This window comes from Podarcis bocagei (genome assembly GCF_964188305.1).
Source record: "Podarcis bocagei genome assembly, chromosome: W".
In the NCBI taxonomy this organism is placed as follows: Eukaryota; Metazoa; Chordata; class Lepidosauria; order Squamata; family Lacertidae; genus Podarcis; species Podarcis bocagei.
In genome coordinates this window covers 30,065,173-30,071,394 of record NC_138131.1, presented here as the reverse complement: position 1 = coordinate 30,071,394, position 6,222 = coordinate 30,065,173, and the positions used below count along the sequence as shown (strand labels likewise).

The 6,222-nt window shown below is 49.5% G+C and overlaps 1 long non-coding RNA gene across 1 annotated transcript; it reads right to left on the bottom strand.

Moving 5' to 3' along the window:
• Nucleotides 1-726: 726 nt before the first annotated feature.
• Nucleotides 727-4,015, bottom strand: LOC308577882. The gene is made up of 3 exons (XR_014003748.1): nt 3,918-4,015; nt 2,892-3,071; nt 727-794 (listed from the first exon to the last, which is right to left on the bottom strand). It is a non-coding gene; the product is annotated as an uncharacterized lncRNA (long non-coding RNA).
• Nucleotides 4,016-6,222: the final 2,207 nt, after the last annotated feature.

The window sequence follows — 6,222 nt, the reverse complement described above, 5'->3', positions numbered from 1 at the left end:
TCCAGACTTTAGTTTCAAATAGACGTTCAGTCTTACTCACGGGTTTTTTCAGTCCGAAATTTACAGGAAGGAATCGGCGCTCTCCGCTAATAGCGACGCGGCTTCACCCTGCGGGCTGGGTAGCGATTCTCAGCACCGCGCTCCCCCGATGTCGTTCCGGAGCCTTTAAAAAGGCTCTTTCTGCGGTAAAGGGGGGCGCTCCTGGTGCCCACCGAATCTCCTCGTTCACAGGCTTCCGCGCCTGTGATTTTAGGGGTCCCCCGCTTGCCGTAGCGGGTCAGACCCGAACTCGCAGAGCAGTCCTCCTCCGGAGCTCGGAAAGAGGACCGCCATTAGCGCTGGCGCCGACCGGAAGTCACCCAGGGTCCTGATCTCTTGTGGCAGAGAGTTCCACCAGGCCGGGGCCAAGGCTGAAAAGGCCCTGGCCCTGGTCGAGGCCAGCCTAATCTCCCTGAAGCCCAGGACCTCTAACATTTTTTTATTTGCAGACTGTTAGATCCTCCGTGGAGAGGCGGTCCTAGGCTGTATTCATTCGTTTGGCCCAACGTGGGGCTCGTACCCATGACCCCAAGATTCAGAGTCTCAGCGCTCTGCCGCCTGAGCTACTCACACAGCTGCCCTCTTGTGCACCTCACCTCAAATTTGTCCGAATTGTGCATGCCTGGGATTGACTGCATGAGATGGGAGGTGGGGTGGTTCCCAAAGTCAGAGCTCAGGTAGCCAACACGGAGCCGGCCCTCACTGCCTTTCAGGTCCTTGGGGTGCTCGTAAGGCGGCTTGTGGAGCACGTTGATCTAGCAAGGGGATTCAAGAAAGCCGGGTTACGGAAATGACATGGGGGTGGGGGACATGAGGCCACATCTTTGAAGTTGTTCCAATGTTACAAATATACATACCTTTGACTTGACAGCCCAAGAAAGACACGCAGAAAATCTATGCTTTAACCGACTCTCCTCATTCCGCCATTTGAACGAATTTGGGCTCCACCTCCCTCCATGAGCCAAGAAGCAGGAAGTCATGTAGGCAGCAGGAACAGGGCATCCCGCCAGAATTCCCCAAGCCTGAGAGCACATACACGGCACCCCACCGAGGGAGGGACCAAGGGGGCAACCATAGACATCTGCCAAGGCAGTTTAGCAAGGCAGGTGTTCTGAATGCCCATCTCCAGACAAGTCCAGTGGGAAAGGACGTGTCAAGAGTTTTATTGTTCTTTCAGTGATGGAGATTTAAGGGGTCTGATAAAGGGACCTCATAGTGAATGCATAACCCTTGTATACCCCTCCTCATTTGTGATGTGCTAGTGATGTAGTGATGATGTATCAACGATGCTGCTTGAAGTGTATTCTGGGGGGAAGAAGGAAGTTTTAAAAGTTGACATTGCCCCATGCTCGGGGTTCTTACTCCTGGGCAGACCTGTGGTGCAACAGTAAGAATCATGGTCTACTGACCACTGTTTTGCTCCAAATTACCGGGCTGGGACTTCCTCCTTTTACTGACAGCATGGACCCATGGGGGACAAGTGCCCCGGTGAGCTAGGCTGTCAAGGAGTCACTCACCCTGGAATTTTTTCGCTTAACAGCCATTGGCGCCAATACAGAGCAGGCTTCCTAAACCTTGGCCCTCCAGCTGTTTTCAAACTACAGTGCCCATCATCCCTGACCACTAGACCTGCTAGCTAGGGACCATGGAGCTGTAGGCCAAAAGCATCAGGAGGGCCAAGGTTGAGGAAGCCTGATAGAGAGCTCTACCTCTCTTTCAAATCAGAGCCGGCAAAGGCGGTGGAGTTCCTGTGCGGGTGCCTCGAGGCGGTTGGAGGATGGATGGCAGCTAACTGGTTGAGGTTGAATCCTGACAAGACTGAAGTTCTGTGGTGTGTGGGCGGGTGGGGGGGACTCCCTGGTCCTGAACGGGGCAACTGTGCCCCTGAAGGACCAGCTGCACAGTCTGGGGGTCATTTTGGACCCATGGAGGCACAGGTCTGTTCTGTGTCCAGGGCAGCTCTATCTGGGATGCAGGATAAGACCCTCCCTGCCCACGGACTCTCTTGCCAGAGTGGCGCATGCTCTTGTTATCTCCAGCTTGGACGACTGCAATGCGCTCTATGTGGGGCTACCTTACTGCAATTAATCCAGAATGTGGTAGCCAGACTGGGGGCCGTGAACAGCCGCAGAGACCACATAACACCAGTCTTGAAAGACCTGCATTGACTCCCAGTACGTTTCCGGGCACAATTCAAAGTGTTGGTGCTGACCTTGAAAGCCCTAAACAGCCCAGCAGATGAAACTTTCCTCTGGTTGTCAATATTAAGAGGATGCCAGCAAGATCAAACCTTTCTGTAAAATAAAGGATTTAAATCCAGTCTGACTGAGACCACATACCACCGGTCCCAAGAGATCTGCTTTGGCTCCCAGTACGTTTCCAAGCACAATTCATAGTGTCGGTGCTGACCTTGAAAGCCCTCAATGGCCTCGGCCCAGTAGACCTGAAGGAGCATCTCCACCCCGGACACCGGGGTCCCTCTCCCGAGGGCCTTCTGGCGCTTCCCTCCCTGCAAGAAGCCAAGTTACAGGGAAGCAGGCAGAGGGCCTTCTCGTGGTGACGGCCGCCCTGTGGAACGCCCTTCCATCAGATGTCAAAGAAATAAGCAATTATCTCACTTTTAAAAGACATCTGAAGGCAGCCCTGTTTAGGGAAGTTTTTAAATATTTAATGCTGTCTTGTGTTTTTAATATTTGGTTGGCAGCCACCCAGAGTGGCTGAGGATACCCAGACAGATGGGCAGGGTAGAAATAATAAATTATTATATATTATTATATATCCAAAGCCAACATGAAAGCATTCAAACTCTGACGGAACGGAGCGGCGCACACCTCTTCACAGCATAGACCCACCTTGTCCAGGCAAAGGTTCCCATGTCTCTCGGCAATAGCCTTTCGGAAGCCGTGAGACAGTGGATACAGCATGCTGTGATGGGGGTGCACCGAAGGGAGCCGGTTCTTCTCCAGCTGGTCAGCCACAATACTGACAAGCTTCTTCATTCTCTCGTCGTAATCGGTCCAATCACAGACGATCTGAAAGGGGGCAAAGAAAACCAGGGTTCTAGATTCAGGTAGGTAGCCGTATTGGTCTGATGAAGTCAAAATATATATAAAAATTGTCCAGTAGTGCCTTAGAGACCAACAAAGTTTGTTCTTGGTATAAGCCAGGCACCCCAAGCCTTCGGCTCTCCAGATGTTTTAGACTACAATTCCCATCATCCCCGACCACTGGTCCTGTTAGCTAGGGATCATGGGAGTTGTAGGCCAAAACATCGGGGGGGGGGCGCAGGTTGGGGATGCCTGATATAAGCTTTTGTGTGCATGCACACTTCTTCAGATACACTGAAGCGGAAGTCCCCAGACCCTGATATACAGAGGGAGAAGTCCCCAGACCCTGCTATATAAGAGTAAGGAGAAGCCCCCAGACCCTGATATATAGTGGGAGGGTGAGTTGGGGTTTTTCTCCGAAGGGTAGTAGGAGTCAATGGGTATGGTCCACCTGCTGGCAACTGTGAATGACTGAAAAAACAAGGGATGGTACGCAGATGACCTGAAATAGTTTTAGGATATGTAATGAGACACAGTCGTCCACAGGTTGACCATACCGATTGATTCCTACTACCGTTCAGAGAAATACCCCGCCCCACCCTCCCTCTAAATATCAGGGTGTGGGGACTTCCGCTTCAGTGTATCTGAATAAGTCTGCCTGCACATGAAAGCTTAGACACAGAACAAACTGAGTTGGTCTCTAAAGTGACATTGGACAATTCCTGAATTAGGTGACGCTTTTACCATTACCGTGGTACCTTGGGACTCAAACGCCTCGGTTCCCAAATGCCGGAAACCCTGGGAGTGTTGGCCCTTAAAACTCTGCCTCACCTGCAAACAGTGCGCCAGGTTGCAGTAAGCGTCAGGAAAATCCGGCTTCAGTTTCAAGGCGGTGCAATACGAAGCAATTGCCTCTGGGATGTTTCCGGAATCCTAGAAAGGGAGGGATATTTCAGCAATTGCCACTAGCTTTTTTCTCAACCATCAAAACCAAAGATGAAGAACAGACAGAAGGCACGATGATCCACACCTGGTAGACTTATAAAGTAACATTCAACAATCATTGGAATAGAACAGGGGTCGGCAAACTTTTTCAGCAGGGGGCCGTCCACTGTCCCTTAGACCTTGTGGGGGCCAGACTAGATTTTGGGGAGGGGGAAAAAGGAACGCATTCCTATGTCCCACAAATAACCCAGAGGTGCATTTTAAATAAAAGGACACATTATACTCGTGTCAAAACATGCCGACTCCCGGCTAGATTGAGAAGGCCATGGGGCCGTAGTTTGCCTCCCCATGCTATAGAATAATATTGAGTATCAGCATGTAAAAATTCAATAGAAACCTACTCTTAACAATTACAATAAATTGTAATTAATCGTACAATAAATGAATATTACAATGAATGATTATTGTAATTGATCATAGAATAAATGTTACAATAAATGGTTATAAAACAATGGCAAGTCACAGTGTCTACAATAGCCGCAGCGAGAATCTTAACAGACAAAGGATGGAAAGGAGAATCCCATCCCTACTAAGTTGGCGTAGCTAGCAAAAAGGCTAAAATACGCAGAATTAGCAAGATTATAATACAGGCAGAATTACGAGAGGTTTTGGAAGAAACATTTCATAGAGAACAGGACACTTGCAGAGTACAGTGGTACCTCTGGATGTGAATGGGATCCATTCCGGAGCCCCGTTCGCATCCTGAAGCGAATGCAACCCGCATCTGCACGTCGCAATTCGCCGCTTCTGCGCATGACATCATTTTGAGGGTCTGTGCATGCGGCGAAACCCGCAAGTAACGTGCTCCGTTACTTCTGGGTCACTGCGGAGCGCAACCCAAAAATATTCATCCTGAAGCATATTTAACCCGAGATAGGACTGTATTGTCTAAATTTACAGGGGTGCCCAAATTTTCCCAAAGAGGGCCAGATTTGACATGAGGGCGGGGCAAATTTGTTGAGCTGTTTTAGGATTTAACCCCAAGGTTGTTGAGCTCTTTTTAGGATTGAAGTTGTTGAGCATTGGGGGGGGGGGGGTTGCCCCAGTAAGTAAACCAGGTTACGCTCCCCGGCCACACGCTGGACATGTGTGGTCTAAAAAAAAAATGTTGGGAAAATTTAAATTCTTTGGCAGGTGTGGATTGACAAAGGACAGCAGGAAATATGACAAAACCAATGCATGTTGAGATCTAGGAGAGACGAGCAAAAGGGCGCCATCGGAAATGTGACGTAGGGGTGGGACTTCCGGAGGCGGCGCGAAACAAGTAATGGCGGTCCTCTTTGCGCTGCGAAGAGGGGCTCCGCAGGAAAGGGTCGTTCGCTGCGGCAAAGCGACGACCCATTAAGTAAAACCACGAGCAGAACGAGCTCGTGGCCGTGGGATCCGGCGGGCACCAAGAGCGACCCCCAAAACGAAGAAGGGACCCCGTAAGGGGCTCCGGAAGCGCGGAGGGGAAGCGGTGCTGTGGATTCATCGCTCTTTCTGCGGGAGTGAAGCCGCGCGGCTGTTACTGATGAGCGCCGACCTTTCTTCCTTAATATTGGATTACAAATCAACTACTCGTGAGTAAGATTTACTCGGAATTGGATTACAAATTTATGAATTTGGCTGAAAGCGGGAGACGAGAAAAAGGAAGTCCGTCTCCCGGTGGTGCTTAGTGATCAAAGGCAAAGGAACTGACAAGCTGGAAGCAACAGGAAAAGGCTTTAAATTGGGAAATACATGCGTCTGGTGAAGCTAGCAATTGAAGGGAAAGGCAAGTAACTTTTACTTTTTTTTTGACATAGTGTTTACTTCAAGTGGGGACTATCTTCTTTATTGGACTTTAAAACTTCGAAAACCCCAGCCTCGGACTTGCAGGGGGTAAAAGGCTTCTTTGCGGATACAATTACAAAGTTGAAATGGATATATAGAGGCAGCACTGGTGGATACAATTTAATAACTGTATCTTGCACCTCAAGACAAACTACTGGCAACATTGAAAGGGCTCTGCTAGAGGGGAAAAAGTCTTCTCTAAGGACTATTGCTTACTTATTTAACTGCAGAAACTTTAATGGCGACTGAAACTTTCTTCCTTCTTTCTTGAATTGTAACAATACTCCCTCTAGTGGGCTTGGGATTTACAACTCTC